Consider the following 11,780-nt stretch of genomic DNA (forward strand, 5'->3'; position numbering starts at 1 on the left):
CCGAGGGAGAGCATGAGGGAGGGAGGCGATGCCGGCGGGAGGAGAGGGGGCACTAGGGGCTGGGAGGAGAGGGGAAGAAGGAGTGGGGACGGGAGGGGTGGGACGCTGGGGACGGGAGTAGGTTAATTAGGATATTTTTTGTTTGCCGAGTGTTCTAGATCGGGGCACTCGGCAAAGTTTTTTTTCATTTTTTTTCTTCTTCTTTTTTTTTTGCCGAGTGTTCTAGATTTGAGCACTCGGCAAAGTTTTTTTTTCATTTTTTTCTTCTCCTTCTTTTTTTAGAAAAAAGATTTTATTTCTTGGCCGAGTGTTTTTTTTAACACTCGGCAAACCCCCTCTTTGTCGAGTGTTTTTTTTTACACTCGGTAAATCTCCTATTTGCCGAGTGTTTTTAGTAGCACTCGATAAAAAACCTAATTCGCCGAGTGTCCGAGGAAATACACTCGACAAATATAAAAACACTCGGCAAATTTGAGGATTCCGGTAGCGTTCTCTCGTCGTCTCCGGCGCGGCGCTCTCCCAGTTGGCCTGTGCGCGTCCTCCTCGTCGACTCGGAACCGCGACCTGGCCATGATGTGATGCACCATCTTGGTCGTTGGTGGCTCATCGGGACTCCCCGACGGCGACGCAGCCGGTCTCTCTCGGATGGCAGCCCCGGCGACGGAGCTGCAAGCCTCGCACGAAGCTGCAGAAGAGAAGGCCAGCTACACGGACATGAAGGCCATGGTGTTCCTGGTGGCCGCCACCGGCGTGGCCGCCGGGTACAGTCTGCTGCAGGTGGCGCGCTGTTGCGTCGCCCTGGCCATGTCCGACGGAGGCAACATGGTGCCGGGTCGGCGGCGGCCCCTGCTGGCCTGGTGGCTGGTGCGTCTTCTCGTGCGACCAGGCGCTGGCGTACGTGCTGCTGGCCGCCGTCGTCGCCGCCACAGCGCTGCAGGCCTCCGTCGTCACCAAGCACGGCCAGCCCGAGCAGCAGTGGATGGGGATCTGCGCCCTCTACGGCGCCTTCTGTAGGCAGGCCGGTGCCGGCGTCGCTAGCGCGGCCGCCCTGCTCGCCTTCCTCTCCGCCTTCAACCTGCTATACGGCAGCAAGAGCTAATATTGTTTAGTCATTTAAAAATTTATCGTCAAGCAGATACAATAGACATAGATTCTAGTAATTCATTTACAAATATTCATAGTATGAGATATTCATAGTACAAAGTTTTTATAAATATTCTTTGTGCAAGTTCTCGTAAATTTCATAGTACGAGATATTGGTATAAAATTCTCGTAAATATGTACAGTATAAAATTCTCATAAACATTTACCGCTATCCTAGTTACCATCTCAAGCAACTAATATTCCAGTAACTCTATCCTAGTTACCATCTCAAGCAACTAATATTCCAGTAACTCTATCCTAGTGACACGTTCATCACTTGCATGCACGTGTATTCTCGTAACCACTCAGTCGCCTACAGCCATGGACGTGGACAAGGACAGCCAAGTTACGACACTCTTTAGATGCGGCTCCTGCAGAACTGGAAACCTCCAGATGTGGCAATTATTTAAACAATTAATGTAATTACCGGCAGCGCTGATTGGGGGCTCTGATTAATTACCGTATAGGAAGGTTCCTGCATGCACTGCAGTAAGGCCAGTCTCAATGGAGATGTTATGGGAGTTTCACCTCTCAGTTTCCAAGACATGACATTAAGAATGAAACATGGCCTCTCAATGTACATTTTCATTTCACGGTTTCATATGGTAGCTTTAACATTTAATTAGTATACTGTGTTGGGATCAAATGTTGTATGCAAACTATGTAGCCTTTTGCGCCAGTTTGCACACTTAAAAAATACAGTTTGCACGGAGGAAAGAAACAAGTATAAAAAAAGATTGACATCAGATTTCGATGGCAAAATAAAACGCCTATGCAAAGTTCAGCAATAGAGACGGCTAGGTAACATTTAACGTTTTTTTTCCAGTAGCCTATATTCAATCGGCTGAAAAAGCATCAGGTGACCACCTAATCAACGAATGAAACTGTTATCAAAATAGAATGACAAGCATCAGGTGCACACAAGCATCAGGTACTCTGAACTCATTACCAAGTGACCAAATCAAATAAAACGGCTGATATCAAATGATCATAGATCCTATCAAACCATAGATATGCTGAAGCAGATACAATGCCATACTACTAACTGTAAAACCATGGAACTGAGTGGTTCTGGGGAGCAGAAATGTACTCTTCTCTGATAAGAGAGAAACCATACAAGCATCAGGTGCACACATGAGCTTTCAGTTCAGATAAGAGAGAAACCATACAAGTATGGCATTGTATAACTCTGGGAGATTTCTGGACAGTCACATTCACACATGATAAAATATAGATAACACTCAACTATATTTTCATTCAGATAAAATGCAGATAGATTTTCATTTCAGAGATAAAAAATTCAGATAGCCTCTCTCTCTCAATTCACTTCTTAAACATTCAGGCCAGTAGCAGCAACCATCACTATAACAGAAGTTAACCATATGAGCTACAGAGCTAAGCTTCGAGCAACCATCAGTTCATATGGTTGTTTTCACAGGATTCATATGGTTGCTTTCACCCTGCAGAAACAAAAATAGTTGAGCATGAGCACTCAGCCTAAATTGCAGCATTTCATATTCAGAGATACATGAGAATCACTTGTAGAAATTCAGAACTAACCTTAGTCGGCAAACAATTTTTCTCAGTCTTAGATATTGCTCTGTCTCGGTTAGCCTGTGAAAACAGAAACATCAAGCTCCAGTTTGATTTTAACCATCGCACATCCTAACATTTTTACGGTCTCTGTCGATAACTCTTTGTGCTACTAAAACCAAACAAATGAGCATACAACACATAGAGAGGTTCGTGAGCTGCATCTACATGTGTCTGTAGAGACATCCAGCATGTATGAACAGCTACTTGCATATGCATCTGATCGCAAAAAAAACTACTTGTAGGCATTTTTCTATACTAAAATCAACTACTTGCAGGCATGAATTTCTACATCTCTACACATCGAAATCAATAATGCAAAAGATAGTCACAAGTACCAGATATATGTGCACGACCACCAAACTTATTCCAAATATGTTCCACCAAATCATTCTTAAGTCGGCGATGAGCCGATTGATCTCGAATATAGTGCTACATTCACACATATATAGTGCTACATTCACTGGCTATATAGTGCAGCATTAAGTCTTAAAATAAAGTGCTGCATTCACACATATATAGTGCTGCATTCACACAAATATATAGTGCAACATTAAGACTGAGAACTAACCTTAGTCAGCAAATAACTTTTCCTCAAGCTTACGTAATGCCTTCTCTCGGTTAGCCTTTTGATCTTCAGACATGTGACTTGTATCTTGATTGAGCAAGGAATTGTAGACCTCAAACATCCTTGCTTCCTTTTGCTCCTTTGCTGCCTTCAAATTTGCGTTTGATATCTGAATTTGTGCTTCCATAATCTTTTCGCACTCCACCTTCCGATCTTGCTGCACCTTGATAATTTTCTCAATATTGTTCCCAAGGATCACAATTCCTTCCATAACATTATCCTTCTTGCGCTTTCCACTACGCTCAGCCTTTGCTGCTTCTCTACCAATGGGACGTGACTGTTCTTCTGGAACATCAACTATCTCAGTCTTGTATTTCTCTTTTTCTTCAAACTGTGCACATCATTTGGGCTCCTCTTTTAATATCTTCCACTAATGCACCAACGAAAAACGCTTTCCAAACCTGCTTTCATATATCTTCTGTGCCTCTTCCTCTAGCATGTCGTCGGAGTATCCGCTTGTATGCATTTGAGTTACCTTAGTCCAAGCGTCATTGAAATCAGTGATCGATGACTTCAGGCGTGACCAGTGAACCTTCAATTGGTTTATTTCCCTTCTACGCTTCCCATTCCCTTTCCTGTTAAACTCCTTAGTGATTTCCTTCCAAAATGTATCAAATTTCTTGTCATTACCCCTAACTGGGTCTTTTGAAACATTCAACCAAGCACTGGCCTACAAAATACGAAATAAAAAAATATGAACAAATCAAGTATTGTACCAAACACTGGCCTACAAAAAGGAAAATAAAAAACTGATCAGTTACCAGCCTCGTTTCTTCGTCATGAGTCCAATATCTTTTCTTTACTGCCCTATTTGCCTCACTATTCTCTCCTTCCTCAATGTCAATAGTCACCGTCTCGTTTGTTGAAGTTCCTTGTTTCACAGCTTGGGGTGTTAATGTTCCATAGCCACTTGGTGGTGGTGGTGGAGATATTGGGTTCACGTTAATAGTCTGACCAACAAAATGAAAATTTTCTCCTGCCATGTGTGGGTGCGGCGGATAGTATGGTTGTTGAAGGAAATTTAAAAAACCACTAGGTGGATAGACCCTGAAGTATGGTTGTTGCAGGCATATTCATCAAAACAAAAAAATACTAAATGTCAGCATAGCAAATGCAGTATAGTTAACTGCTATATTACATGAGAAAGCATAGTTTCCACATTACAGCTGGGCATCTCCGGCTACTGCTTATCCAATGTTAAAGGTCAAGCAGGTATGCAGGCAACACTTCCCAATCACAGAAGGAAGAGAACCCAATTGGACAGAAAATACACTACACATGTAGTTCAGCAGCATCCAAAGTTTCAGACAGAAAAGGACACAACGCGATTTTCACATCAACCAGGCCATGATACTAGACTTCACATATACAGAGACAGTCTGGAGGTCAATGCTGATGGACACACACAAGCTCTGCAGGGCTATGGAAGTATGGATCTATGGCAAGTCAGATACATACATTTCTATTTGTATGCAGGCTGCACTTTCTACATTACTAAAGTTACGGAAATCTACAAATTCAATGAGAGCTGAGCTTGAAACATCAACATTAGAATGTGCAAAATTACAATTATCATTCTCAGATATAACAGATTCACATATGAGCGCCATACCAATCACCAACTGAATCCAGCAATGGCTTCATATGTTCATAACACCATTGCATCTCACCACAAATATGATATGACAAGCAAATCTAGCATGTTTACACACCAACAAGACAACCAAATATTAGACCCCGTGATCAAATCCAACTGCTAAGCATGGTAATTACAAAGAAACATCAAATCCAACTGCTAAGCATGGTAATAAAAAAGAATTCGTGTGACAGTATGGACAGGATTTCCTACTGCTTTCAAGATCCGGACCTATGGAATTCACAAGAGAACCGAACCATACAAGAGATCCGGACATCTCTACACATCGAAATCATCGAAATCACCGTGGATCTAGGGCTTACCGTGGACCAGGGAAGGACGAAGGCGCTGGCTCTAGGGCGGACGGTGCTGGCGGACCTGGTGGCGGCGCTGGGGCGGACGGTGCTGGCGCAGCAGGGCCCGGTGGAGAAGAAGCCAGAGGGGCCGGCGGTGTAGGAGACAACACCGTCTTCATTCCAAGGCGGTTGCCTCCGCGCCGAATCCCTCCTTTGACTCGCCGCCCAGAGCTACGCGCCGAATCCATGGCGCGCGCGGGGAAGACGGCACGCGCGGGGAAGTAGGCGGGAGGAATCGCGCGCGCGGGGAAGGACGCAGGAGGAATCGCGCGCACGCGAGGGGAAGGAGGCGGGAGCATTGGATCTTGGCGCCTGGAGCCGGGCGGGTGGATGAAACTATCCCTCTCAATGCGGGTGTTGTGGAGTTATCGAGACCTTGGAAACGGAGCTGGCGAGTGTCGTGGCCATGAAACGAATTTGTTCTCTCTCCTCACCATGTCATGCAAAAAGTGTTCCCATGCTGATGTGTCACCCTAATTAATGCGCATGACACTCCCATGACATCCCCATTGAGACTGGCCTAAATGACAGGTTCCCCTGCATGCAATCGATCAGCACAGGTGGTGCGGTCGGTTTGGCCTGGCTACAGAGTATACATCCCCCCCCTCTCTATATCTCCTACAACTAAAAGAAATAAAGTGTGGATATTTTTAGTGCGATATTTATTTTGGTTCATCCGTCTGCCCACACCTGCGATCCCACAACATCTTAATTATTGATTGATCGTGCAATTCTCCTTGATTGAATATTGTCTGTCATGTGATAGAGGAATCACGGTAAAATAGGAAGTAGAAAATTATTGTGCTATCCATATACACATTGCATGTTTGCATGCACCAGCATACATGGCAATGAGCAAAAGAAAAGAGAATTAACACAGAAGGAAAGAGAATTAAGACAAAAGGAACCACTTTGCATTTCTGAGAACCTTGCCAAATCTTCCTATATTTAATTACTTCCCCTCTTTGCATTTGCAAAAGAGATAGCTTTTTCCTCCTTTCATTTGGTTTCACTCTCACGTGTTCCATCGCCCTCGCTTGCTGTTTCTTGCGTGAACTATAGTTGATGGCATCTGTCTTCCATGGCTCAGCCTCCCAATCCCAAGAGAAGGTCCCTACCTCTCCCTGACTGGAGATCTAGCCTGCCAGAGGATCTCCTCGAGTCCATCGGGCAGCGTCTCGTGTCAGGCCACGACGCGGCGTCCTTTCGATCCGCTTGCTCCCCATGGTGCGCCGCCGTCCCTTTCGCGACCTTTGGGCTGCTCCTGCTGCTCCCATTCGACCCCGACTCGGACCGCGTCGGCTTCTACTACGTTCTGGAGAAGAAGGTCTTGTCCAAGACGCTGCCCGACGTACGCGGTAAGGTGGCGTGTGGCTCCTCGTGTGGGTGGTTGGCGCTCTTGGACAAGGCGGCGTCCGTGACGCTGCTGAATCCATTCGTCGGTGCCTGTGCCCCGCGTTGAGCTCCCACCAGCAGGCAAACACGTCGCGGCGGCGTCCTCATCGAAACGCGTGTCTAGGGTCCACGGCCGGTGGGTCCTCCATCCCACCAACGGCTACGGGGACGCGGATGCCGCAGGCAGAGCCATCAAGCTAGAAGACATGAGGGACATGTTCTTCCGTGAGATCGTGCTCTCGGCGCCGCCTAACACCACCGGCCACGAGTGCGTGGCCATGGCCATGCTTGGGTGCTCCACGGAGGTCGCGTTCTGCCGGGTTGGAGTCGACAGCGCATGGACGCTTCTCGACACCAAACTAGAGTTCTCCGTGGGGTCCATCATCCACTGCCAAGACAAGTTCTTGGTGATCGACTGCACTGGAGAAATCTTCGTCTGTAGCAGCAACGGTGCCGGCGCTATTCCAACTGCGACGCTGCTACCATCGCTGTCGCCACCTGCGAGGCTCTGCCACCGCAGCTATCTGGAATCAAACGGTGAGCTGCACATTGTGGGTGCCATGGTGAGCACGTTCCACGAGACACAGAGCTTCACCTACAGCAGCGCGATCTACAAGTGCAACCTCTACGACCGTACGCCGGAGTGGTCTAGGGTGAGGGACATCGGTGATCAGACACTATTCGTGTCTATACATTTCAATGAAAGCTTCAGTAGAACAAGTGTATCCAAGTACAAGAAGAACAAAATCTACATGTCTGGGCCATTGTATGGGGACCATACGACTTGGTCCATTGACTAGAGATCGTTGATATTGCTACCGGCGCATCCGAAGTGAAGCCCGTCCAGGAAAAGATGCAGGTTCCGAGGCTCTAGGTTGGATTCGACCCAATCTCCGGAAGCTCTAGAGTTTGTGAGCCTGCGACGCCACGCACTCCGTGACTGTATTAAATTCATAAACTTTGCCTTTTGGATTAAATGTCATTTTAATGTTGGTATTTAATTTAACAGTATTGTTATCTTATCGTGCGATCCGTGTGTTTTTAGTATAAATTGTTAGTTATCCCGTAGCAACGCACGGATATAGATATATATAGAGAGAGTATACTCTTTAGCTAGGTACAGAATAGCTTATTTGTAGCCAGGCCAATCCATGCACCCACCCGAGCGTCTGGTTTTCAAGCTGGCGGATGGAGCTGCATGCCTGCATGCACATAAGTAATAACGATCATTTACTATCGCTAATTACTATAATCATTATCCGGCCAGAGTCAACGCATGCATATTCCGTGATTATAGTAACTGGCCTATTTTAGATCTGTGAATTACGTTTACTAGAATATATGATGCCTGTTTTACGATAATCTATTTACTAGACTTGCAAATTTTTTACTAGAATCTATGCCTTTCTACGCTTACTAGTTACTTTTACTAGATTTTTACAGTAATCTTTACTAGATTTTAGTAGAAAATATATATATATATATTCCCAACGAAACCAGGTTCCAGTGGACCCATGACGTGCTTACTACATCCTGATTGGCGGAGCTGCTGGCTGCCCCAAATAGGCGCAATCATTTATGGAAAATAAATCGTATTTACTTCACGGTTACGAGAATGCATATTGTGTTACAAAATTAAGGCAAGCTATGTTGATGATTTTGTTACTATAAAACAGGATAAATTTTGGTTAGGATATAGTACGAGTATAATTCAAACATCACGAAACGGTAACAGGACAGGAGTTAACCACAATTAGACATCAAGCTATGCCTTTAGGAATCAATTAGTATAATGTCGAGAAAAAGTTACGATAATAATAGATAGGAAAGGTTACCATCATCAATTTACGAGAATGGCACTCTTATTTTACAACGACATTTACCACAATAAAACATCATGCCGAGTTACAAGAAAACAGCGGTTTTCTATCATTCATCTAGAGAAAAATCCAGCCAATTATCTCCCCTCTCGTACCGGATCTGGCCTCTGTGGCAGGGAGACGAGGACGTGCGCAGGGAGGCTGGGGAGGAAGACGAGACCTCCCCGCGGGTGGAGACGTGCGACCTCCACGCTGCCGCGGGCGGACACGGACGAGTTCCGGCGGGCGAGTCGCGAGGTCCTAGTGTTTGCTCTTGGCGGCCTTGCGTTCCTCAAAGTAGTAGTTCGTTTGTTGTGTTCCTTCGTGGGCTTCATTCCGTGAGGCTTAGGTGTATTTGGTTCAAATTGGCAGCCCAGTCATGTCCATGGGCCGCAAGTTCGATGGGCTACCCAGCCATCCAAACGAGGCCGTGGACTTGATTGAGTGAAAGGTAGGTCTCGCTGATTAGGCTTCACACAACGTAACGTCCGACGTTGTTGTTGCTTGGTGGTGGTGGAGTACTCCCTACATCGAGTAATAATTGTTGTATTTTTGTCCCCAAAATAACGATGCAAGCTGATTATAGATTAGTTGGTTAGGTTTTCTTGGTAGAATCTGTTCATCTGAGTTTAAGTTCTCGATTTGACATAAATACTCATATTTTTTGGATTTATTTCATTGGGTGACGCGTGGCATGTCGCCCCTTGGCCTGGTTGTGTGTGTTGTAGTATTGTATTACGAACATTAGAAAGTAGAGAGGAACAGTAAAAGTGAAGGTGTGCCACTTTATTGATGAACAGTACACAGATATATACATGCCCACGATGGGGCAGTTCCAGTGAACGTGTGAGAGCCCCGCTCCCATGTCCCGTCCGTCCGACGCCTTTCAGTGTCATGGTAACTGCAATTAGCAGTTGCTAATTGCCCACTAATTGATTATTAGGAATATTAGAATATTCTTAACACTCCCCCATAATCAATTATCTTCTGGAGCTCCAATGTTCATCATAATCATTAATATTATTAATCCTTAGAAAACCCTGTGGGAAAAACTTAGGAACACATTGATATATCATGATAAAACTCCTTAAAAAACCCCGTTGGGAAAATATAGGAGAAAACACCATGATAATCATATAGCAATGTCTTAATATATCATCTCCTAAAAAAAACCCAGTGGGAAAAACTAGATGATATGACATACATAATGCTGATACTGCCTCGTTAAAAACTTTATATGAGAAAACCTTTCAAGGTAAAACTCATACAAAGAAAAGAGTATAATACGATGTGAAATGGATTAAGTATCGAGAGATACTCCCCCTGATTTCTGCAAGTCTCTAAGTCTAACCATACCAATTCCTTCAATGCATTTATGAAACGTAGAATATGGTAGGGACTTTGTGAATAGATCGGCAAGATTATCACATGATTTAGTTTGCAGAATCTCAATTTCCCCATTCTTTTGCAACTCATGGGGATAAAATAATTTGGGGGTGATATGTTTCGTCAAGTTACTCTTGATGTTACCTGATTCCATTTGCACAACACAAGCAGCATTATCTTCAAAGATAATTGTTGGTGCATCAAGTGCACCAATTCCACATGATTTCAATATGTGGTCTATCATTCTGCGAAGCCATACACATTCTCGTGAGGCTTCATATAATGCAATAATCTCAGAATGGTTGGTGGATGTAGACACTAAAGTTTGCTTGGATGATTTCCAAGAAATTGCTGTTCCACCATTTAAAAATACAAAACCAGTTTGGGATTTGCCATTATGGGGATCAGATAAATAGCCAGCATCTGTATAACCCAATAAATTTTGATCTTGATTCTTTCTATAGAATAATCCAAGATCTCTTATGCCATTGAGATATCTAAAAAGAGTTTTAACTCCAACCCAATGACACTTGGTAGGAGCGGCACTATGTCTTGCTAATAAATTAACTGCAAAAGCAATATCCGGTCGGGTACTATTAGCAAGATACATCAGTGCACCAATGGCACTTAGATAAGGAACCTCGGGTCCCAAAATCTTTTCACCTTCCTCCCTTGGTCTGAAAGGATCTTTCTCAACTTCCAAAGATCTAACAACCATGGAGGTTTTACATGGGTAAGCTTTATCCATATTGAATTTCTTTAACATTTTCTGGATATAGGCAGCTTGATATACAAAAATTCCAGATGAAAAATGCTCAAGTTGTAAACCTAAGCAAAACTTGGTTTGACCCCAGTCTTTCATTTCAAACTCCACCTTCAAATGATGACGTGCTTCATTAATGTCATGTTCATTACCAATGATATTTATATCATCAACGTATACAGATACAATGCAAAAACCCGTTATGGATTTCTTAATGAAGACACACGGGCAATCATCATTATTTGTGTATCCCTTATGTTTAAGGAATTCACTTAACCGATTGTACCACATTCGGCCCGATTGTTTTAAGCCATATAACGACTTCTGCAACTTAACACAAAACATGTTGTGATTTGCCTCAGGATTTGGTATACTAATTCCATCAGGAACTTTCATGTATATCTCAGAATCCAATGACCCATATAAATATGCGGTCACCACGTCCATCAACTGCATAGACAGACGATTTTGTACTGCCAAAGATATTAAATATTGGAAAGTTACGCCACTCATGACTGGAGAATAAGTTTCGTTGAAATCAACGCCAGGCCTTTGCGTGAAGCCTTGTGCTACTAGCCTTGCTTTATATCTCACCACTTCATTGTTTTCATTCCGTTTCTGGACGAAAACCCATTTATATCCAACAGGATGGACACCAGGAGGTGTTGGCAATACGGCCAAAAACACTTCCCGTTTTGTGAGCGAGGCTATCTCTGTTTCTATTGCATCCTTCCACTTATTCCAGTCCGAGCGCTTCTTGCACTCTACCATGGATTTTGGATCTGGATCATTTTGAAGGATTTCAGCAATTTGTTCAGAGAAAAAGATGTCGACAGTTGTAGCATTTCGATCATAAGACTATCCAGTCTCTATATAATTAATAGTAATTTCATCAACCCTTAATAGATCATCATGATTTCCCAAAATAATAGATTTAGGGCCTTCCGATGTCCCAGCCTTAGTATTTATGCGCATGACTAGGCTAGGAATCAAATCAAATCTTTCTAGAAGATATTGATTA

General features: G+C 43.9%; 2 pseudogenes; one reads left to right on the forward strand and one right to left on the reverse strand.

The window, feature by feature from the left end:
* The first annotated feature begins 645 nt into the window (after positions 1–645).
* LOC136534821 (CASP-like protein 2U1) lies at positions 646–1,099 on the forward strand (annotated as a pseudogene).
* Positions 1,100–3,308: 2,209 nt separating this feature from the next.
* Positions 3,309–4,974, reverse strand: LOC136534822 (glutathione S-transferase T3-like; annotated as a pseudogene).
* Positions 4,975–11,780: the final 6,806 nt, after the last annotated feature.

Source organism: Miscanthus floridulus, unplaced genomic scaffold (genome assembly GCF_019320115.1).
Source record: "Miscanthus floridulus cultivar M001 unplaced genomic scaffold, ASM1932011v1 os_2329_1_2, whole genome shotgun sequence".
NCBI lineage: Eukaryota > Viridiplantae > Streptophyta > Magnoliopsida > Poales > Poaceae > Miscanthus > Miscanthus floridulus.